This window comes from Apium graveolens, chromosome 6, assembly GCF_009905375.1.
Source record: "Apium graveolens cultivar Ventura chromosome 6, ASM990537v1, whole genome shotgun sequence".
Lineage (NCBI taxonomy): Eukaryota > Viridiplantae > Streptophyta > Magnoliopsida > Apiales > Apiaceae > Apium > Apium graveolens.
In genome coordinates this window covers 201,028,329-201,054,726 of record NC_133652.1, presented here as the reverse complement: position 1 = coordinate 201,054,726, position 26,398 = coordinate 201,028,329, and positions in this window count along the sequence as shown.

Below are 26,398 nucleotides of genomic sequence, written 5' to 3'. Positions count from 1 at the left end.
GGTATATTAGTTGAGAAACGGGATTTTTTTATTAAACTATTATAATTATCACCTCGTAGTACGAGTAACCAAAGCACTGAGACCAAGACCACAGTACAAAATGTATAGATTTGGATAATTATCCTAAAACCGGTACCGTTTTAGATCCGTTTTCTCAAATAAATGTAATATTTTTATATCCAGTGTGATCCAACGGGGTACCAATATTCCGTAAATATAAGTAGCCCTTACCGTATTTTATTTTGTACAGAAAATCATTTACAGCCAGTAATTATATAATTTTACAGAGAAAAACAGTATATTAATATAAGTTTCAAGCCCTTGAAACCTACTTTCAGATTCCAGAACTGGTTTTACTGCAGAATCAAAGGTTTATTTTCTATATTTTTATTTAATTTTAAATTATTTTGAATTAAAATATGAATTTTTGTTCGAGTGATTATTTGTATGATTTGATGATTGTATGTTGTAGAGCTTTTCTTCTTGCTGATTTTTATATATTATATGACTAATTTGGAGTTCAATAACATGCTCAAATCTGTGTTTTGATTTCGAATTTAAGAATTAGGGTTTATAACCCGTTTGAATGTTCTTAATTGAATTTGGGGGTTTCTTCCCCAGGGGTTATTAGATGATTTGAATGATTGGGTTGTGTTCCTGATTAAATTTTCAATCGATTCATGTATAGCATGGTAACAGACGATTCCTGGTTTCTCAAATCAAAGAAAATAAAACTCGTCGGAGACGGCGAGTTTCTTGCTCTTTTTCCGGCCAAATCCTTGATTGTTTGGTCATTTTGATTGCATGTACAAGTTGTTGATAACCTGTAGTTTAAATCTGGAAAGTTTGGTGGCCTGAGGTGGCCAGAATCGTGTTCTTCAGCCACACTCCGGCGAATCGACGGTGACCACTGCAAAATTGCAGTTTGGTCCCCGTAGTTTTAAAGAAGATACAATTTAGTCCCTGAGGTTTCCAGAATTTTCATATTTTGGATTTCTGTTTTAATTTTTTTTTTAAATCATATTTCATATTTATTTTAATTACAAAAATTCGATTTTAATTATTAAAAAAATTAAAAATTATTATTTTAATTCCAAAAATTATTTTTATTTCAAAAATAAATCTGAATTAATTAGTTAATTAATTTTCGTTGATAATTAATAAGTTAATTGGTCAATTAATTTGGAAATTAATTGATTAATTGATTTAATTAATTATTAATTAATTTAAATTTAAATATTTAATTAGATTTAATTATTTATTTTGATTTAAATATTATTTTAAATTGGTTTCAAGGCTCGATAATTATTATAAAATTATTTTAAAGCCAGATTCGGGCAATCGAACCCTGTTTACTGTTATAAAATGATTCAACGGCCCGTTTTAATTCCGAAAAATGTTTAAAAATTTGTATTAAATATCCGAAAAATCATTTTAACATCAAATAATCTTTGAAAAAGTATTTTCATTGAATACCTTACGTGCTATGTGTTATATGTGAACTGATTGATGTGTTATATACATATATATGTATTGTTTGACTGTTTTAATCTTAACTTTCAATCCGTAAATCGGATTTGGGTGAAATGAAGGGTAGATAGAAGCTTATATCGAATAGAATCAAGCGACATGAGTATTAATTGATAATTGTGATATTTGAGCAAAAGAGGCAAGGCGTAGGAAAGGGAAGAAAGTAATCGGAGAATAGGAGATAGTGATTGAAACCCAGTGAAGTGTTAGCAAGTTAAGATAAAGCAAGTATTCTGAACCTTCTCAAGATATGTTGCGGATAATTGATAATTCTATTTTATATTGCAGGTGCTCTGAAGCACTGAATCCTAAACCTTGATTCCAGTTATTGATCTGTGAGCCGTAAGCCTTATTCTTTCTGAATCATTGATTATCGGATACCCAAATACAAACTACGGATATACGATACTACTCCATAAATTCATACAAGCGAATACCAATCATTGAACCGAAATTGTTTAACATTCAAGCCTTTATACCTTATACCTTGGAAGACTAATTTATATAACCATGAGACTTTGATTCTTTTATTGACCAATTCTTATACTGGCTAATTGCCAACCTTTGTAATTGCCATGTTGTTCCCTTGTGAAGATTGTGAACCATCTTACGCTTGAAACTCAATGTTGTTTATGATTCTATTTTTTGCTTTACATTGTTTATATTGTTATTATGATAGAATTGGATTATTTTATAAAATATGGACCGGATTCGTGGTCAGACCAGATTGGTGGTCAAGTTAGGCCAATGTGTACCTTGGATCCAGTAATTAGAGCAGAGTTGTGTGCCTTGCTCGGGGTTAGTGCGTGACTGATCAACAGCCTAACCTTGGTTTTTAAAATGAAAATTAAATGTCCAATTCTAAATCATTGCTTAGCCATAAACTTGGTACCTTTAATTATTTCACTTGATCATTATTTAATCTCAGTATTTTTCAAAGTAACTTGCTGAGCTAGTTAGCTCATTTGTGCGACTCTATTTATGTTCTTTTCCAGTTAAGAAGGAACCTGTTGGTAGCGAGGATCCCTAGTCAAGTGTGCGAGCTAGGATTTCAGGTTAAGAGGAATAAGCTAGCTGAAGAATTTTGTGATAGTTTAAGTTTGAGAAGTTGTAAGAATGTTTAATATTCAGTTGTAAGTTTGAATAGTTGGGATTTGGACGTTTGTAATATAAGTGTGTGTGTGTGTGGCTTGTGTGCATACTTTAACCTATTGTGATCCGTGGATGTTGGTAAGTAGGGTCATTGCATATTATTATTATCTTTATTATTGTTATAGGAAGGTTTATATATATGGTGTGTGTGTGTGTTGTGGACCCTAAACTTCTGACCCGGGTTTGGAGGGTGCCACAACAAAGAAAATCAAGCATACAGGAATATGCTTAGAATATCTGGAAGGAACAGATGGAGGAGTACAAATATGAAGATGTTATATGAAAGAGCAAAAATTCCAGTAATTAGAATATCTTATGTTGTTTTATGGTTTTATAAAAGATTTATGGATTTAATAAAAAAATCCGAGTATTTATAAACTATTTTTTATAATCGGGAACCAACCGACTTTCCCCGTTTTTACGTTTTTACAATCTGAAACTCTTCCGAGAATTCCTTTCTAACCAAATTGCAATATTCCGAGCATTTTCCATGTTTTGACTTTTTTGATCTGGCGTACGGTTTTCCCCGTGCGGGTCCTGGCGCAATATTTTCGATACCAAATTCGTTTCGGTAAATCAATAAAACCCGTATTTTCGAGAAACGGGATCTTTTTATTAAACTATTATAATTATCATCTCATAGTACGTGTAACCAAAGCGTTGAGACTAAGACCGCAGTACAAAATTTATAGATTTGGACAATAATTCTCAAATAGGTACCGTTTTGGATCTATTTTCTCAAATAAACGTAATATTTTATATCCGGTATGATCCAACGGGGGTACCAATATTCCGTAAATATTAATAGCCCTTATCGTATTTTATTTTGTACAGAAAATTATTTGTAGTCAATAATTATATAATTTTGTAGAGAAAAACAGTATATTCATGTAAGTTTCTGAGAATCAAACCTTAATTTCAAGGCGTTACCGGAATCCATTGGAGAAGCTCGAGTAGTCAAATCAAATCCTTTGAAACCTACTTTCAGATTCCAGAACAGGTTTTACTGCAGAATCAAAGGTTTTTTTTTCTATATTTTTATTTAATTTCGAATTATTTTGAATTACAATATAAATTTTTGATCGAGAGATTGTTTGTATGATTTGATGATTGCACGTTTTAGAGCTCTTCTTCCTGATGATTTTGATATATTATATGACTGATTTGGAGTTCAATAACATGCTCAAATCTGTGTTTTAATTTCGAATTCAAGAATTAGGGTTTATAACCCGTTTGAATGTTCTTAATTGAATTGGGGGGTTTCTTCCCCAGGGGTTATTAGATGATTTGAATGATTGGGTTGTATTCCTGATTAAATTTGCAATCGATTCATGTATAGCATGGTAACAGACGATTCCTGGTTTGCTCAAATCGAGTTTCTTGCTCTTTCTCCGGCCAAATCCTTGAGTGTTTGGTCGTTTTGATTGCATGTACAAGTTGCTGGTAGCCTGTAGTTTAAATCTGGAAAGTTTGGTGGCCTGAGGTGGCCGGAATAGTGTTCTCCGACCACACTCTGGCTGTGACGGCCTCAACTCCGGGGTCAGGAGTTGACGTCACCAACAACAATTATAATAAACATGATATAATCCAAATCATTAATTATACGCAATCACGACCCCTTTACCAAAACCTTTTCCAAGTTTAAGTATGATTTACGTTACATCTATTACAGCACCGACTTATATAAGCCATCCTGACTCAACTAACTGAATACAGCAACTCAATAGACCATCTTTGGTCCAACACAACCACCTCAGAGGAGCCTGACGCGGAAGAAACTGGAATCCTGCTCTATTTATCGTGGAAGAATCTCCTAGGAATCTGCAATACATATATAAAACATTCTGCAATGGTAAGCAATCAATTGCCCAGCAGTACCACTATATGAATAACAAGTAAAATAATTCACAATAAAACAGTTATGGGAACAGAATTCATAGTTCGTTAGAAACAAGTACAACATGTATAAACTGGATATCAAAAGTAGCATGCTCTGTAAAACAAAATCAATAGTTGTGTGATGTGCATAAATACCAGAGTTAAACTTTTAGCATGCTATTTTAATCAACTAACTAAATAATTTCAAACAGTCAAATTCTATGCATTGTTTGCCCTCAATCAACTAACTGAATCATCGAGGAAGGAAACAATGTTTAAATAAAAATTTACAAATAAGGAGGGGAGAATCTGATTTGTACTGAGATCAGCAGAACCCTGTGCTGCTTACTCCCATTCTTAACTTTCTCACAGGGAAAATAAGCAACTTATAGAATAGGAAACAATTACTCTGAAAACAAAATATATTTTAAGAAGAGCATGCCAGGGTTCAAGATATAAACAGCATATTTGATACCCATACTTCATGAAACTTGACTACCATAAAAGCCACCAACTATTACCATACTATCCGAACTCACCGAGGTCACACACTCGGTCCAGTAACATTCTTTGACATAGAAAATGCAATATTTAGAAATAACTTTGGCGTGTGTTTAACTGACACATCAAGGCCCGCTCAACACTGAACTCTCGCAATCAGACTCGTTTTCTCGAGAGGAATATCTAAACCTCTATCGGTATTGCCAACGGTACATATATACATGGGAGACCTATCAAAAGCTACGGCAATTCCCGCCAATCCTTAACAGGCGTCAGGGTTTCGCCTTCGAAACCCTCGAATGAACTCATAGACTCGCTCCTCTGATTGAGTTGCTGACTCACATCTATATATAAACCTTCCTATACTCTTTTGACTCCACTCCTAACCTAAATCAGGGACTCAAACCTGTAGCTCTGATACCAATTGTGATGGCCTCAACTCCGGGGTCAGGAGTTAACGTCACCAACAACCATTATAATAAACATGATATAATTCAAATCTTTAATTATACGCAATCACGACCCCTTTACCAAGACCTTTTCCAGGTTTAGGTATGATTTAGGTTACATCTATTACAACACCGACTGACATAAGCCATCCTGACTCAACTAACTTAATTCAGCAACTCAATAGACCATCTTTTGTCCAACACAACCACCCCAGAGGAGCCTGACACGGAAGAAACTGGAATCCTGCCCTGACGATCGCGGAAGAATCTCCTAGGCATCTACAATACATATATAAAACATTCTGCAAGGGTGAGCAATCAATTGCCCAGCAATACCACTATATGAATAACAAGTAAAACAATTCACAATAAAACATTTATAGGAATAGAATTCATAGTTCGTTAGAAAACCAGTACAACATGTATAAACTGGATGTCAAAACTAGCATGCTTTGTAAAATAAAATCAATAGTCATGTGATGTGCATAAATACCAGAGTTAAACTTTTAGCATGATATTTCCATTTCCAAATCTTCCATTCCATTACAGGAACCATAAAACCACAATCAGATATATATTGAATGTTATCTAGGGACGGTTGATCAGGCGTCCACACAAATTATCTAGGATAGTTGGCCGGTCTATCACACAAAATGTCTAGGAAAGCTGATCGGGCTTTTACACAAAATAACCGGATCCGTAGAGACTATCTAGGTCTCTGATTAACTATGCTGGACTAATCGGTTATGTAATGCGCGCAACCGAATTAGCCACTTACGCAACGTTATCCAATATCTGATTCATTTTATCTAGTATTCAAATCCACTTTTACCTATCTCTTTTCCAAACAATTTTATCACAACACACTATTCAAAACTTCCTTTCATTTTAATCTCATTTTAGAGATAGGTACTTTCAGAAGTTACTTTTCCCCAAAAATATATTAAACAACATTTTCAAATACAGGGGATACGTAACTTAAAACGTTTATGTTCCATTACGAGATTAAAATAACAGCTATTCATATATACTGAACCATAAATGAATGGTCAGGGGAACTTGCCTTGCAGAGCCTATAACTATCACTGACTGATTTTGGATTAACTCGGATCCTTGACTTTATCACCTTACTATCAGACTATCCTGGATCCGACATAAACGCTCAGGTCCTTCTCTTGGAACCTCGCTGCGTTTGTCGACTGATCAATAGGTTATCTTTAGTTCGATATCAATTCTTGAGTCCTTCGACTAGAACCTATAGAGTCGAAATACTCTAGGTTAGACGTCCAGGTATGCATGACATATCTTCAATAACAAACCTACCTATTCGAAATCAAATCCTGACTCATATGTATATGTACTATTATAATACATACAACAATCAGGGTTCACATATTCAAAACTCGACTTCGATGTTCATTTTCGGAAAACGCATATACTCGCCATTTTAGGAAATAAGTTGTCAGTTATATTTTACAAAATATTTATTTATAATTATATAACTACTTATATTCGACTAGTAGTTTCGATATTTTTCAGGATACGCTCCCGAAAATCGGGCAGCGTCTCCTTTGTTTATCGGACTACCAGTCGAATACAATTTACGTCAATTCACAACCAATCAATTCAGTCCAAACCAACCACGTAATCCAGCCAACCTCGCAACCGGATATTTAACTATTACATTTATTTATTTATTTCGAACATTAAAGAATAATTTATAAATCATTATTTGGCTCAAGAATCATCATTGCCAATAATCTGTTGGCTCAACGAGTTCATTGCCGACGGCAGCATAACTCCGACGGTGCCCTCACGGGTCTCGAGTCAGAGCTTCACCGATATTTTCAAACCGAATTATTTATTCGATTATCAATTCATAAAATCACACAAGTTCCCGTAGCATCAACAAGGAATTCGAATACAAGCTTCAAATTTCAGAGAAACACAAGGCTGCAGACCACACAAAAATTAATCAATGATACTTACATAAACACACGTTTGGGTGTATATATATATAACTGATAAATCGAGACTAAGCTGCGAAGAATAAATAGAACCGGGGCGGCGGGGAGTTCGCTGAAACCGATGACTTACCGGAATAGATAGAGATGGCGGTGACTGAAAGAAAGGGGGGGGAGAAGCGGGGGGAAAGGACAGTAGTACAGGGGAGGAGAGGAGATCGAGAGAGGTTTGATCGTGAGAGATTTCTGAGAGATGAAGTTGAAAGAGAGAAAAATGGCAGGGCGGTCTGTGTGGGTTTTTTTATTTATTTATTATATCCTCTGAAATGAGCAATTGACAAGAAGCATTTACACTCTGAAAGTCCAGCGCGTGTCCCTGGATTGGTGATAATCTGCTTATTGACTCGAGTATTTGTACCTTATCGAACAATTCTGTGGTCGAAATTATTCGAAAAATGACCACTTACAAAAATTCTCAGAATAATAAAATACTAAGAATCTAAAATTTTCCGAATTTAATAAGCATTTTTGAAACGAGCATCGGACTCGCGTTTTACAATTAAACGAACAAAAGTGTGGGTAAATATGATCCGAAAAATTTCCAAAATAGTTTTAAAATGTTAGAAATATCCCGGAGTAAATAAAAACGAAATTTTCAAAATTTTAAAATACTTTCTGAAATGCAGTTTATACCCGCTTTTAACAATTAAACGAAACAACGCGCGGGTGAAATTAATCCCAAAAATTTCCAAAGTAATTTTAAAATTCTTGAAATATTCCAAACTTAATAAAATATGAATTTCTTAATTTTTGAAACATTTCTGATTTTAATATCGAATTTACAATAAAATATAATCAAAAAATCACACAGGACTAAATAATTGATGAAATATCAATTTCTAAATTTTATAAAATCCTAAAAATATTATTGAAATTGAAAAATCATAAACCTAATTTTAGAGACAATCCAAATATTTATGGAGTAAAAATGTAATAAAATCACCTTTAAAAATGAAACTGAACAATATAACACAATATTTAACTACACATTCCAATCATTTACATCGATAAATCAAAGACAAATAGTATATATCAACATACTGCTGCCAACACCAAGATACATATGTTATTTAATTAATTATTCAATAATTACACTCTTAATAACACATAAATACAAGTCGTTATATCCTTCCCCCTTAAAAAGATTATGTTCCCGGAATCTGATTTAATTAAATAAGTGAGGATATTTGTCAAGCATATCTGATTCTAACTTCCAAGTAGACTATTCTACTCGCGAATTTATACAAAGCATACTTACTATAGATATAAATTTCATTCTTAAGGACTCACTCATAACGATCTAAGATTTGGGTCGATCACTCCATGTAGAATAAGTTTGGATGAGAGCCCATTGGCTCCTAATCAACGACTCGATTCAAATAAAAAACATATCACTTTAATATTGTCACGAAGAACACACTATAAATTTACGGCAACTGCAGCTGCAATACTAACTCACGTGCATCTTTATCTATCTTCCTCAATACCTCGAATGATTTCATATATTTAGGACTCAACTCGCCCCTTCTAATCATACCTAACCAATCTCTTCCGAGATGAAACTTTTGTCAATAGCCATGATCCTATTTCTACGTTCATACTCTTTCGATGCAGATCCATCTTCTTTCTTTGTCTATTCCGAGCTGCTGCAACTCTTTTCCAAATCAACACCACTACATCCTGGGTGTACTGCATTAATTCAGGTCCTAACAACATTTCTGCTCTCACTTTCTCTTAATAGTGTGGGGAACCACACTTAGGTCCATACAAGGCTTTGCAAGGTAGCATTCCCCTACTAACATGATAACAATTAATATATAATAGCTCAATCAATGGTAGATAATTGCCTCAGTTTCCTTTTTGATCCAAAATATATACTCTCTATATATCTTATATGTAACACCCCCGGATCCGGGGTCGGGGATCCGGGTCGTCACGGTCTTTCTTTCCACAATATCACTTCACTTAATTAATAATAAATAACCTTATGCTGTGACCCCACACTAACACACACCACAACCCGTTATAGTCTCAGAGATGAAATTGAAATAAGTACAAGTCTTTGAATCCACAATTTAAAAGTTATTACAACCCAAAATGATTACTTAATAAGTTTACAATTAATTGCCATTATCTACCACAAGTTATAATTATACATAATTGATTCTCAAAAGTAGATGGTCTGATCTACAATAGATCTACCTCTGCAGCTATAGCAGCTACAACATCAACGGGAAGACGTGGGACACTTCCCATGTGCTTGCGCTGGGTCTGCTTGAGTCTGGCCATCCTTCCTAACTGTTGTTGTGTGATGAAGAAATAAAGCAAGAGTGAGCTTTACAGCTCGCAAGATAATATATAGTGTAATCAATAATGCAAGTATCTAATAGATAACTTACTGAAAACCTTTATCAAAAGTAAGATAATTACTTACTGGATATAAGCTTAAGGGAAGATGAAGTTACCAAATACTTCACTATACTTATATCATTTATAAGGCTACTTGAACTACCACTGTTCAAAGTATTATAGGTTTAAAAAAAAGGTCATCCCATAGATGAGACCACAAGTTAAGACTTGAATAGATTCAATCTTTGAAATATTATTGAATGAAATAAAGTTACGAGATACTTTATTTAGTCCCGATATATATCCACATATATATCTCTTAAACATTTCCTGGAACCTCTGTTATGTAAAGTATGAACAGAGTTTGTAACATCCAATGAATTTTGGAAAGGAAAAGAATTTTGGCATAAACCCGATATCTTGCTGATCAGGCAAAGATACCAATAAGTAACCTTTTCTACTAGTAGATGGATGAATCCCCCACCGGTCATCACCCTGGCCACATAAGGACCTTGTGCTGGACCGCCACCCGGCCTTTTATGCGTTGATGGACTGCCACCCAGCCACTTACACTTTGATAGACCGTACCCCGGCCTATCGCTTATGCCGACTCAATTAGATGGGCTTACTTCCCGAACATTGGGTAAGTAATCAATTCATTTGTTTTCTCAAATCAGCAACCACGTTGCGAATGTAAAATGCACCACAGAGCTGGATCCCCCAGGTTTTGAGCGAGTATTTAAATCCCCTTTGAAAGGAAGATCTTAAATATAAAAATGAGTTTTGGGATCCGCTTTAACTTTTAAAAATTATTTTGAAGACTCGAAAACACTTTAAAGAGTGTTTGGAGTAATGCTGATTTAATGAAGTAAATCAGTCCCAATATATTAGAAAATATCTGAATATTATTATTTAAATAATATTCTCATAAAGATAATCCTTATAAAAATAATCGAAGTAGAAGTTTTAAAACTTATACTTGAAATGGATATTAAATAACCAAAGATATACTTATATGAAAGTACTATCTTTATTTGAATAATCGAAAATAAGTTTGATTATCGAAACATTATTCTTTAATAAAATAAAGAATATTATTAAATAATAAGTGGAGTCATAATACCTCGAATGAATACTATACATAATATTCATTAAATAAAATAAACGGAGTCATACATCCTCCAATGAATATCCAATTAATAATCATTAAATATAATAAACAGAGTCATAAGTCCTTGAATTAATATTCAAATAATATTCAATAATAAAATAAAGGAGTCATAAGTCCTCGGATGAATATTCAAATAATATTCATTAAATAAAATAAAGTTATCGAATAAACCTTATTCGATTAATAGTTTGGGAAGCTATAACCATATATATATAAATATATATATATATATATATAAAATCTACTCGGGATCCTCGACTCCCGGTTTTAGAAAATATTTTCACCTTTGGGTCCCTATACTAAGGGTATATGCAAATTACCGCTATTCTCTAGCATAGGTATTATCAACTGAACCAACAGATATATATGGCAAGAATACGAAACAGGCATGCATATATATACCATATCAGCATGCTTCAATATATCGCAACATTTGCTAATTAACCAACATGCATCTATCGCAAGATAATGCATATACACATATACATCACAACTACAGTATAACGGATAGAAAACTTGCCTTAGCGACTGGGGGTGATAAAAGGCTCGGGACGAGTCTGGTAACCTATAAACAACAAGTAAGTTGGAATTAAACCAAAGTCACTTGTAAATCTATACTTTAACTAACTTAGATTCTAACGCTTGTTTTGCGCTTACTGATTCTCTTAAGTCACTCGAGTACCCTCAGCTCCACCATTTTTAATAAATTAACCATTACGAGTTTTAAGGCAATTCTTTCGCGGGTGTCTTACCAACTGCCTAACACACTTACCATAATTGTTTCATACATTAATTAACCCTTTTTGGTCTTTAACCTATGTTTCAAAGTAAGGCGAGGGGAAAAGTTTCGTTCGCGAAACGCCGTTACTTGAAACGGTCGTTTCTCCTAAACCGTGCATCAGAATCGAACGAACTACATATCAAAACGAAGCTCGTAACATGAGCTATCTAAACATGGAAATGGTAAATATCTAGCAGGAGGTGCTCGGGTCCTACTGTTATGAACAAAAGCAGTCTAAAGTAAATCGGACATTATGACGGCTATATTTACGCGATTTCCCAATTTTAAACCATTCAAAAACCATCACAATTCAACCTCAACCCATTCATACAACCAAAGTCCATCCTTATCACATAATAACAGCCCCATTCAATTCAATATTAACATTCATACTTATGCCTAAGCTTGAATTTAACTATACTTAAGTTCTTTTAACTAAAACAACAAGATTCACCATTCCATTTCACTACCACTCCAACCCAAACTCTAAACCACAAGCATTAAGCTACTATATCACCATAATAATTAAAATCATCTTATTATACAAAGGAATCTAGGGTTTGGAGATGATATACCTTCCTTGAAGTGGTGGGAGTAGCTAGGAAGCCTTAAGAAGCCTTGAGAAGTCTTAGGGATGCTTGGATCTTACAGGAAAACAAGAAAAATTCAAGTTAAAAACTTTGAAATCACTATTCATTGTCTTCTTCATTGATTTATTGAAGAAGATTGAGAATGAATGGGGTGCTTAAACTCATGATATAGCCATAACTATGCATAAGGATGATTAGGGAATTATCTTACCAATTTAGGAAGCTTGGATCTTGGATTTTGAAAATTTTTCCCTTTGAAATGCCAAAAAGCCGAGAGCAAGTTCTTGGTGAAGAGAAATAGATTTTTGTTTTGGTGAAAAATGATTTGTTTTGGCTTGGTTGATTTGGTTTTGTTTTTGTTTTGGTAAATTACCTATTTGCCCCTGATTTTGTGTGGTTAATAATCCACCACATTTCCTTCCTTACCATGTCATGCTTATGTCATGCTATGATGTCATCTTTCCCTCCTTGTCCTCTTCTCATTGGTTGGGTGACATCATCCCCACTAATCTCTTTGATTAACTTCCTAATTGTTTACCTAATGACCGCTGATCTGTTATACGGTTCGCTTAACTTTCGTTTTCGTTTATCGTTTGAGGGATCATACCCGGGATCTTATTACTTAGGTTCCCTTAACCTTTCTCAATATATTATATTCCTTTTATGATCCTCTCTTATAATCCTTTAATTTAAATCCTTTTTATCCTGTTACCTTATACTCAATTCTTTCTGTATCTAGTGGATTTCCGGGAAAAATCAAAGTGTTCGGAATTGGATTCTGGTGATCTTTACATACACTTATATACCATGTAGAGTACTAATAAAATCTCAGAATATCCATAACAGAACCCCTACATAATGTGGCATGAAAAGTTTTCTCATTCAGGTAAAACACTATTCATAAAGGTTACAAAAAGTTCAAAATTTTGGGGGTTATTACAGTCTCCCCTCCTTAAAAGGATTCCGTCCCGGAATCAAATAGAAAACAAATGGGGGTACTTTTCTAGCATCGCACTCTCTAGTTCCCAAGTTGATTCTTCCATATTATAATTCTGCCATAGTACTCTGACTAGCTTGATCACTTTGTTCCGAAGCACCTGCTCCTTCTTATCTATAATCCTTACTGGCTTCTCCACGTAAGTCAGATCTGGTTGCATATCCACCTGCTCGTATTCCACTATGTGTCTGGCATCCCGATGATACTTCCTTAGCATTGACACATGGAACACATTATGAACTTGTTGCAAGTTAGGGGGTAAGGCTAGCTCGTAAGCTAACTTTCCAATCCGTCTTAATATCTCAAAAGGTCCAATGTATCTTGGGCTTAGTTTTTCTTTCTTTCCAAATCTCATTAATCCCTTCCAAGGGGATACCATTAGCAGTACTAAGTCCCCGACTTCATATTCCTTATCCTTTCGGGCTAGGTCTGCATATTTCTTCTGTCTGTCTTGGGCTGCTACAAGCCGTCCTCTGATAAGATCCACTAAGTTTTTGGTCCTTTGGACCACTTCGGGTCCGAGCATCTTCCGCTCTCCTACTTCATCCCAGTATAAGGGAGATCGACACCTTCTTCCGTACAGGGCCTCATAAGCCGGCATTCCGATGCTAGCATGAAAGCTATTGTTATAAGAAAACTCGATCAACGGCAAGTGATCATCCCAACTTCCTTTAAGGTCTATTGCACAGACTCTCAATATATCTTCTAGTGTCTGGATGGTCCTTTCACTCTGCCCATCCGTCTGGGGATGGTACGCGGTACACATATTTAACTTGGTCCCCGCACATTCTTGAAAGCTCCTCCAAAATCTGGAGTTGAACCTTGGGTCTCGGTCTGAGACAATGGACGCTGGGACTCCATGTCGCGTCACTATTTCCTTAAGGTAAATGTCCACCAGTCTATCGACTGTGTATCTCTCATTGATAGGAATGAAATGGGCTGACTTTGTCAGTCGGTCTATAATTACCCATATGGCGTCATGATTGGCTTTCGTCCTTGGCAAGCCTACAACAAAATCCATCGCTATATGTTCCCATTTCCATTCGGGAATCTCCAGGGGTCGTAAAAGTCCACTGGGTCTCTGGTGCTCTGCCTTTACTCTTTGGCAAGTCAAACATTTGTTTACCCATTCTGCTACGTCCCTCTTCATGTTGGGCCACCAGTAATATTCCTTCAAATCCCTATACATCTTGGTACTTCCCGGGTGAATGGAATACCTTAAACTATGGCTTTCATCCAAAATCTCATCTTTAAGTTCTTGAACATTCGGAATCCAAATCCGGTAGGAGTACCTCATTATCCCTTTATCATCTTTCTCAGTATGGAGCTCCTCTCCAGTCATTGACTCTCTGCCTTCATTCATTATTTTCTCTTGGCACAATCTGATCTTTTCCAATAACTCTGGCTGCATTGAGATCTCAAAAAGCTTTTCAGTTCCGGTTCCGGTTACCTTTACTTCTATTTCCATTCTCTCAAAATCCCTTATCAATTCTTCCGAAGTCGTTATCATTCTGAGTCTTTCCTTTCTACTAAGGGCGTCAGCCACCACATTGGCTTTCCCCGAATGATAGAGAATCTCACAATCATAGTCCTTGATTAGTTCTAACCATCTCCTCTGGCGCATGTTGAGCTCTTTCTGCGTAAATATGTACTTAGGCTCTTATGGTCTGTGAAAATCTCGCACTTCTCTCCATAAAAGTAGTGCCTCCAAATTTTTAAGGCAAATACTATTGCCGCGAGCTCAAGGTCATGAGTAGGATATCTAATCTCGTATTCCTTCAGTTGTCTCGATGCATACGCAATCACTCTACCGTGCTGCATAAGCACACACCCTAATCCTTTGTGCGACGCGTCATTATATATTACAAAATCTCCTTTTCCGTCCGGCAATGCCAACACTGGGGCTGTTACCAACCTTTTCTTTAATTCTTGAAAACTGTTCTCGTATTTCTCCGTCCATTCAAACTTCTCTGTCTTACGAGTAAGTCGTGTCAAAGGGGCTGCGATCTTCGCAAAGTCCTGCACAAACCTACGATAGTAGCCGGCCAATCCTATGAAACTCCTTACCTCTGTGGGTGTGGTTGGCCTTTCCTAATTTGAGACCGCCTCTATCTTGGAGGGGTCGACCAATACTCCTTCTTTATTGATCACATGTCCTAAAAACTGTACTTCATTCCGCCAGAATTCACACTTCGAGAATTTGGCATACAACTGCTCCTCTCTGAGTATTCCTAGAGCTATCCTCAAATGCTCTGCATGTTCTGCCTCAGTCCTTGAGTAGATCAAAATATCATCGATAAAAACTATCACACACTTGTCCAAGTACTTCTTAAATACTCTATTCATTAAATCCATGAAAGCCGCTGGGGCGTTGGTTAATCCAAAGTACATTACCAAGAACTCATAATGCCCATACCTGGTACGGATCGCTGTCTTGGAAATATCTTCGGGTTTAATCTTTAGTTGGTGATATCCAGTTCTCAGGTCAATCTTGGAAAAATAAACAGCATCCTTTAGCTGGTCAAACAGATCGTCTATCCTAGGTAATGGGTACCTGTTCTTTATGGTTAGCTTGTTCAACTCTCGATAGTCGATGCACAGCCTCATGCTCCCATCTTTCTTCTTAACAAATAAAACTGGTGCTCCCCACGGAGACACACTGGGTCTTATCATACCCTTATCCAAGAGTTCCTGCAATTAGATAGCTAATTCCTTCATTTCTAACAGGGCTAACCGGTAAGGTGCTTTTGAAACTGGCGCCGTTCCGGGGGCCAATTCAATAGCAAATTCAATCACTCTATCGGGTGGTAATCCCGGAAGGTCTTGTGGGAATACATCTTCAAATTCGTTGACTACTGGAATATCTTGTAAGTTGGGCACCTCCTTCTGTGTGTCCACCACATAGGCTAGGTAGACCTCATTTCCTTTTCGTAGCATCCTTCTGGCCTGGGCCATAGTCAAAAATTTCTACGTCTGCCTCTTTCCTCTAAATATAACTTCTTTCTTCCCTAGGATATTTAGCTTACTTTCTTCCCTTTACAGTCTATCTGAGCATCATTGCTAGATAGCCAGTCCATTCTCAAAATTACATCAAACTCCCCTAATTTAAAAGGAATTAGATCAACACTAAAAGATTGCTCCCCTATGCCTATCTCACAGGCGGGGTGAATCTGGTTAACAGGAATAATTTCATGATTGGCTATTTCTACTTGTAAGGGTTCTATCAAGGGTTCAGCTTTAAGTCTTAATTTACGTGCAAAGTCCCTTGATATAAAAGATATAATTGCTCCCGAATCAAATAAAATGTTTGTACTGACTGAATTTAGAGAAAGGGTACCTGCTATCACATCTGAATCTTTTATAGCATTCTGGACTGTCATGTTGAAAGTCCTTGCGGTAGGTGGCTTATTAGAAGCAGCCCTGCTTGCTCCCGAAGCTGCTGGTTTGTTCATTGGGCATTCCCTCTTCCAATGACCCGGGTGTCCACACTGATGAAAAGTGGTGGTTGGGCGGGTAATGGGGGTTGGCGAAGTGCACTTGTCCGAATAGTGACCCTCTCGACCACACTTGAAGCAGATTACCGGCTTTCCTTTACATTCCCCAGAATGCATCCTTCCATAAGTGTTACAGGCTGACAATGGGGGTCGAGACTGGTTGGAATAGGACATTCTTGACTTCTGGCCACTCTGGCTCACATTCACGCTCATGGGCCGCTTAAACCCAGTGTTCATTCCCGGTAGGGACACTGCTCCTCGATTAAATCTAGTTGGGAAGCTCCTCCCTGTGGAACCTCCACCTATGCTCATACTTTTCCTCTTTATTCCCTTCTTTTCTCTTTCCTTCTGCATCTGTTCACTTCCAGCTTCTACAATTGTTGCCTTTTGCACCAGAGTGGCATAATCCGTAAGCTCAAGGATTGCCACCCTATTCTGAATCCACGGTTTCAGTCCATGCTGAAACCTCCTAGCTTTCTTTTCCTCGGTGCTCACAAACTCCGGCACAAACCTTGATAACTCAGTAAATTTCGCTTCGTACTCTGCTATAGACAAGTTATTCTGTTTTAGCTCCAAGAACTTGAGCTCCATCTGGTTTTCCATAAACCTCGGGAAATACTTTCCCAGAAACAACTGACTGAATCTCTCCCAGGTTATAATAGCATATGTCTCCATGTTTTTCTTGGCCTCCCACCAGTAGTTAGCCTCTCCTTTCAGAAGGTAGGTAGCAAATACAGTCTTCTGTGCCTCGTCGGTACTCAGAATCTCAAAGAATTTCTCCATTTCCTTTAACCATGCCCTTGCCTCAACTGGGTCGGCTGATCCGTGGAACTCAGGGGGCTTAAGGGACTTAAAAGCCCTGAAAGAGTTTGCCACAGTATTGTTATTTCCTTGAGGGGGTGGGTTGGGTTGACGTTCCAAGTTCTGCCTTAGGAGTTGCATGAACTGGCCCATGGGATCCATGCCTGGGTTTGGTACTGGTTGCTCAACCTCAGTTTCTCCTTCTTCAGCCTCTATCTCAAATCCCTCAACATCATATGTTTCCTCTTCCTCTTCATACAGGGAGTCATCCTGTTCCACATAATCCTCATCTTCCTCTTCACTATGTTCCTTGTTTCTATTGTCCTGATTATGGCTTCCCTGGTCCTCAGATCCAGGGTTCGCCCTAGTTCCAATCTTTCTTGGCAGCATAATACTGATAATAAAAAAAATTATTGGGAAATTCAATGTTAGGTCACAATCATATACAACATTGTGCCTTGCACAGCTCTATAATGGGGAGAACGTATCTCACAATTCTATTATTTTATGACAGTTCTAATACGAAGTGCAGTAATAATAATGATAAAAACAGTGACCTCGTCACTAAGGAACTGAACCGAAAGGAAACAAATATATACATAATGCGAGAAATACATAGTTTGATCTGGTCAAAAGTACAATAGTGCTACAGCCATCTGTCCCAAAAGTGATACACAAGAGTCTATCTGTCTAGTCAGAAAAAGGGATGCTATATACAAGTCAACTATCCCGGAAAATTGGCTCTTACTAAGGCCTCGGCTAACTAGACAACTAGACTATCCCATCGTCGGTCCCGAATCACACACCAGAGCGGGTCAGCTCCCATACCCTTTCCATCGCACGACGGAAGATATAGTCGGTCTGCCGCCTGGAGATCCTACCATGCCTGTCCCCCTGGAGAGATCTGAGTCTCGCTTGGGACGTGAGCTCTATCCCCGTCAGCTCCCTCCTCAAGGATCGGGGTATAGCAGCCCTAGTCTCATAAGCTCGGGTACGCCTACCCGCCCTCTCCGCATCCAACTCCCTCCTGGCCTCATCCAGTCGGGCCTCAGCAACAGCCAATCGGGTCCTCAGTACATCCTGCACATAGCTGTGGGCTAACGAAGACTGCCTGAGGGCAGGGTCAAGAGGTGGTGAATCCGGAGCCGCTGGGGGTGCCTCCTCAGTCTGCCTAGGCTCGGAAGTATGGGTCTCTGAGCTGTCATCATAAGGGATCCAAGATAGTGGTGGAGGGGTAGGAGCTCTGACCACCGGAAGTGTGGGTAAAGGGGTACCAGCATACACTACCATAGGTCCAACATGCTCCTCAGCTACTGGGACCTCATCTGGGTCCTCCTCCTCTGGAATAGCAATGACCTCTGTCTCTGACTCCTCTGAGGGGTCCTCCTCATCTGAAATAGCAATGACCTCCGTCTCTGACTCCTCTGAGGGGTCCTCCTCAACATCTAGTAGTGCCTCATCATGCTCACGCTCGAACATCTCAGGGTCCTCTACCTCAGGCGCCTACACATTAAACGAGATAAGTTACTATCATGATACTTATAAGGGTTCCCGTAAGGGTTTTAACTGTCAGCACTACTTTAAGTAGCCCGACCATGAACTTGGCAAGAGTTCTTATTATCTTTTTGAGTTTATTATTATATCGTCGCATCATCTCTGAGGTTTATAACGCTTAGCTCTGATACCATTTCTGTAACACCCCCAGATCCGGGGTCGGGGATCCGGGTCGTCACGGTCTTTTTTTCCACAATATCACTTCACTTAATTAATAATAAATAACCTTATGCTGTGACCCCATACTAACACACACCACAACCCGTTATAGTCTCAGAGATGAAATTGAAATAAGTACAAGTCTTTGAATCCACAATTTAAAAGTTATTACAACCCAAAATGATTACTTAATAAGTTTACAATTAATTGCCATTATCTGCCACAAGTTATAATTATGCATAATTGATTCTCAAAAGTAGATGGTCTGATCTACAATAGATCTACCTCTGCAGCTATAGTATCTACAACAGCAACGGGAAGACGCGGGACGCTTCCCATGCGCTTGCGCTGGGTCTGCTTGAGTCTGGCCATCCTTCCTAACTGTTGTTGTGTGATGAAGAAATAAAGCAAGAGTGAGCCTTACAGCTCGCAAGATAATATATAGTGTAATCAATAATGCAAGTATCTAATAGATAACTTACTGAAAACCTTTATCAAAAGTAAGATAATTACTTACTGGATATAAGCTTAAGGGAAGATGAAGTTACCAAATACTTCACTATACTTATATCATTTATAAGGCTACTTGAACTACCACTGTTCAAAGTATTATAGGTTTAAAAAAAAGGTCATCCCATAGATGAGACCACAAGTTAAGACTTGAATAGATTCAATCTTTGAAATATTATTGAATGAAATAAAGTTACGAGATACTTTATTTAGTCCCGATATATATCCACATATATATCTCTTAAACATTTCCTGGAACCTCTGTTATGTAAAGTATGAACAGAGTTTGTAACATCCAATGAATTTTGGAAAGGAAAAGAATTTTGGCATAAACCCGATATCTTGCTGATCAGGCAAAGATACCAATAAGTAACCTTTTCCACTAGTAGATGGATGAATCCCCCACCGGTCATCACCCTGGCCATATAAGGACCTTGTGCTGGACCGCCACCCGGCCTCTTACGCGTTGATGGACTGCCACCCAGCCACTTACACTTTGATAGACCGTACCCCGGCCTGTCGCTTATGCCGACTCAATTAGATGGGCTTACTTCCCGAACGTTGGGTAAGTAATCAATTCATTTGTTTTCTCAAATCAGCAACCACGTTGCGAATGTAAAATGCACCACAGAGCTGGATCCCCCAGGTTTTGAGCGAGTATTTAAATCCCCTTTGAAAGGAAGATCTTAAATATAAAAATGAGTTTTGGGATCCGCTCTAACTTTTAAAAATCATTTTGAAGACTCGAAAACACTTTAAAGAGTGTTTGGAGTAATGCTGATTTAATGAAGTAAATCAGTCCCAATATATTAGAAAATATCTGAATATTATTATTTAAATAATATTCTCATAAAGATAATCCTTATAAAAATAATCGAAGTAGAAGTTTTAAAACTTATACTTGAAATGGATATTAAATAACCAAAGATATACTTATATGAAAGTACTATCTTTATTTGAATAATCGAAAATAAGTTTGATTATCGAAACATTATTCTTTAATAAAATAAAGAATATTATTAAATAATAAGCAGAGTCATAATACCTCGAATGAATACTATACATAATATTCATTAAATAAAATAAACGGAGTCATACATCCTCCAATGAATATCCAATTAATAATCATTAAATATAATAAACAGAGTCATAAGTCCTCGAATGAATATTCAAATAATATTCAATAATAAAATAAAGGAGTCATAAGTCCTCGGATGAATATTCAAATAATATTCATTAAATAAAATAAAGTTATCGAATAAACCTTATTCGATTAATAGTTTGGGAAGCTATAACCATATATATATAAATATATATATATATATATATATATAAAATCTACACGGGATCCTCGACTCCCGGTTTTAGAAAATGTTTTCACCTTTGGGTCCCTATACTAAGGGTATATGCAAATTACCGCTATTCTCTAGCATAGGTATTATCAACTAAACCAACAGATATATATGGCAAGAATACGAAACAGGCATGCATATATATACCATATCAGCATGCTTCAATATATCGCAATATTTGCTAATTAACCAACATGCATCTATCGCAAGATAATGCATATACACATATACATCACAACAACAGTATAACGGATAGAAAACTTGCCTGAGCGACTGGGGGTCATAAAAGGCTCGGGACGAGTCTGGTAACCTATAAACAACAAGTAAGTTGGAATTAAACCAAAGTCACTTGTAAATCTATACTTTAACTAACTTAGATTGTAACGCTTATTTTGCGCTTACTGATTCTCTTAAGTCACTCGAGTACCCTCGGCTCCACCATTTTTAATAAATTAACCATTACGAGTTTTAAGGCGATTCTTTCGCGGGTGTCTTACCAACTGCCTAACACACTTACCATAATTGTTTCATACATTAATTAACCCTTTTTGGTCTTTAACCTATGTTTCAAAGTAAGGCGAGGGGAAAAGTTTCATTTTCGAAACACCGTTACTTGAAACGGTCGTTTCTCCTAAACCGTGCATCGGAATCGAACGAACTACATATCAAAACGAAGCTCGTAACATGAGCTATCTAAACATGGCAATGGTCAATATCTAGAAGGGGGTTCTCGGGTCCTAATGTTATGAACAAAAGCAGTCTAAAGTAAATCGGACATTACGACGGCTATATTTACACGATTTCCCAATTTTAAACCATTCCAAAACCATCACAATTCAACCTCAACCCATTCATACAACCAAAGTCCATCCTTATGACATAATAACAGCCCCAATCAATTCAATATTAACATTTATACTTATGCCTAAGCTTGAATTTTACTATACTTAAGTTCTTTTAACCAAAACAACAAGATTCACCATTCCATTTCACTACCACTCCAACCCAAACTCTAAACCACAAGCATTAAGCTACTATATCACCATAATAATCAAAATCATCTTATTATACAAAGGAATCTAGGGTTTGGAGATGATATACCTTCCTTGAAGTGGTGGGAGTAGCTAGGAAGCCTTAAGAAGCCTTGAGAAGTCTTAGGGATGCTTGGATCTTAAAGGAAAACAAGAAAAATTCAAGTTAAAACTTTGAAATCACTATTCATTGTCTTCTTCATTGATTTATTGAAGAAGATTGAGAATGAATGGGGTGCTTAAACTCATGATATAGCCATAACTATGCATAAGGATGATTAGGGAATTATCTTACCAATTTAGGAAGCTTGGATCTTGGATTTTGAAAATTTTTCCCTTTGAAATGCCAAAAAGCCGAGAGCAAGTTCTTGGTGAAGAGAAATAGATTTTTGTTTTGGTGAAAAATGATTTGTTTTGGCTTGGTTGATTTGGTTTTGTTTTTGTTTTGGTAAATTACCTATTTGCCCCTGATTTTGTGTGGTTAATAATCCACCACATTTCCTTCCTTCCCATGTCATGCTTATGTCATGCTATGATGTCATCTTTCCCTCCTTGTCCTCTTCTCATTGGTTGGGTGACATCATCCCCACTAATCTCTTTGATTAACTTCCTAATTGTTTGCCTAATGACCGCTGATCTGTTATACGGTTCGCTTAACTTTCGTTTTTGTTTATCGTTTGAGGGATCATACCCGGGATCTTATTACTTAGGTTCCCTTAACCTTTCTCAATATATTATATTCCTTTTATGATCCTCTGTTATAATCCTTTAATTTAAATCCTTTTTATCCTGTTACCTTATACTCAATTCTTTCCGTATCTAGTGGATTTCCGGGAAAAATCAAAGTGTTCGGAATTGGATTCTGGTGATCTTTACATACACTTATATACCATGTAGAGTACTAATAAAATCTCAGAATATCCATAACAAAACCCCTACATAGTGTGGCATGAAAAGTGTTCTAATTCAGGTAAAACACTATTCATAAGGGTTACAAAAAGTTCAAAATTTTGGGGGTTATTACATTATATCTTCTGAATCATTCTCTCAGTTTGACCCTTTATCTAAAGATGATAGAAGATACTCACTTTCAACTTAATTTCCAAACATTCGAACACTCCTTACCCATTTCAATCAATTAAGACCGGAAAGTAATCTCATATCTTCACTTCTTCTCACCTTCAGGTATTTGAACTTCACATTCCACTCTTTCCAATTATTTTATTAGTTCCTCAGCGATTTTAATCACATTCAATCCTTTTCTTCTGCACAGTGCATCTGTTACTATATCGGCTTTGCTTAGGTGATTTTTAATGAAAAGATCATAATCCTTTATTTATCTCAACTAAAATTCATACTGGGAAAACTTAGCGTATAGTTACTTCCCTTATAATCTTTGTGGGAAAATCCTTGGCCGTTCTACATAAATTTTCTTAACCTTTGATTAGCTAAGGATTTTATTAATAAATATAATTTGCTTAAGCAAGTACTCCTTATACACTGTATTCTTTTAAATCCTTAGATATAACCGATACACTTGTTACTCCACCTGATATGACCATAACTTGCAATACTCAAAACTTCATCACCTTCCTTCAATAAAGCCACTGGTACACCCCACTGAGATATATCTGGTAAGATCATCTCCCTTTTTTCCATTACTTCTGCAGTTACTTAACTAATTCTTTCATTCCCACTGGCCTCTGAAGAGACTCCAGGGCATTCATTTGTTACCCGAACTTCTTCCAGCTTAGGTACTTTCCTCCTCGTATCTCTACATATGGTGGATCTACCTTATATTCCTGGCTCATTATTTTTTTTCTTGCATGTTTGGAAGAACTTATTATATTACTTCTGCCCCTATAACTTACCTTACTATTGGCTTCTTTACACTTTACAATTCGCTTCTTCTAGGACTTACTCCTTGCCTTACGACAGGACAACCACCCTGTTTCTAAAATCACTTCAAACTCTTCTAGCTCGAGGGGTGTCAGATCAACTGCAACTACATCCAACTTCTAAATACTCAATCTCTTGGTCCTTTTGAAAGTTCTGCCTCTAGCTGTGCTGGATGTTGGCCCTTAGGATGTAGTATCTTGAATAACCGTTTTACAATTCCTTGCAATATGCCCAACCTTTCCACAATTGTGACACCTAACTCCTGGATTTTCTGTATTGAATTTCAACACATAATGACCCTTATGATCACATTTGAAACATTGCACATTCTTTTTGCATGAACCACTATGCCTCCTATCACAGGACTTGCAATCCACTGCTGACTTGACTGACTGAGCTGGAGAAGAAGCAACGGAGACCGTATCAGATCTATTCTGGGAAAAACTCTGTCTCCTAAATCTTTTACTCTTCTTTCGGCCAAACCGATTCTGAAATTCTTCACTGGATTCTCCTTGGTCTGCCTTGTCCATAACACCTTCAGACTTCCTTTTCTTATCACTCTCTTCCTTAACAGCTAACTTCTGGTCACTTTCTATTATAAGGGCGCCCTAAACCATAGAGGAGTATGTCTTGATTTGCAATGCCACAACTCCTCTGTGAATTTCAGGCTTCAACCCTTGTTGAAACCTCCTTGCTTTCTGAATCTCCGTACTTACATATTCAAGAACTAATCGGGCCAATTCTGTAAACTTGGCCTCATACTCCAACACACTTCTTTCATCTTGCTTCAATTCTAGAAACTCAAACTCCATTTGACTCCGCATATAGTCAGGGAAATACTTTTCCAAAAACAACTCAGTAAATCTAGCCCATGGAACGGGGCCTTCTCCTTCTAATGTACGAGTGGATCCCACCAATAATTTGCTTTATTCTTAAGAAAGTAGCTCGCATAATCGGTCATAAAATCATCACTTACTTGCGTGAGGGTAAATGCCTTTTCCATTTCCTTAAGCCAATTTTTGGAAAAAATAGGATCCACTTCGCTCTTGAACTCTGGGGGCTTAAAACACTGAAAGGATTTAAAACTAGTAGTTTGGTTTAGCTCTCCTTGTTGATGTTGTTGCTTCTGAATCTGTTGGATTAACTGCAACTGTTGCTGCTGCTGGGGCAACATGTCTAGAATTTCGTTTATAACTGGACCCTCTGCCATACTGCTACTATTTTCTTTAGAATGGGTAGATTTCTTGGGTGGCATTTTCCTGAAATATAACAGGAAATTTATTCAAAAATATAACGGGAATGTATAACAAAAATATCACCGTTCAAACGATGCACCTGTGTCAGGAAAATGCTGCCCAATCAAAGCACCCATGTCTTTATTCTTAGGATCCATTTATAAAAGATGTCTAGATTAGGAACACTAGCAACAATAGCAACGGTAACAGTAGCAGAATCAACAATAGTGCAGAAAACTGGAATATAAAGGTACTAAACATTATAGCATGCCCTCTCAATATAACAACAACTGAGCAACCTTCCAGCACCATTAAAAATAAGAAACTAAAAAATTCCATATACCGCAAAGCTAGAGAGGCTATACTAGGCACCACCCAAAAAGGGTAAACTGGTAAGTCAAGTTGAACTTAAGAGTCAGAGACTTGGCTAACGCACTAGTCTGAGTTTCAATCAACCATTCCTCCCAAGGCGACTTCTTATCTCTTACAATTGACCTATCTTCCACGGAGCTAACTTTTCTAAAGCTGCAACCTTCAATATCAAATCTTGAATCCTCTCTACTATTTTCATTTCTGAGATAGCTAGCAACCCAATGTAAAACTTCTATTTCCTCCAGACAATCAACTCTTATTTACTTTCAATAACCAGGACTGTCTAATTACAAAAGCTATTGACAATTCACTACCTCGGGACTTCAAATGAAATTTCAAAGTCAAGGAATTAATGATACGGGGAGGACCAGAGAAGAAGATATAGGTATGATTGAGAGAAACCATACAAGTACATAAGATGACCAGTCTTAGTACCGCATAGCTGACAACACATACATCGGTGGCGTCCGGCCAGACCCTTTGTCACACAGACAAACAGTCAAATCATATGCATTGTTTGCCCTCAATCAACTGACTGAATCACCGAGGAAGGAAACAATGTTTAAATA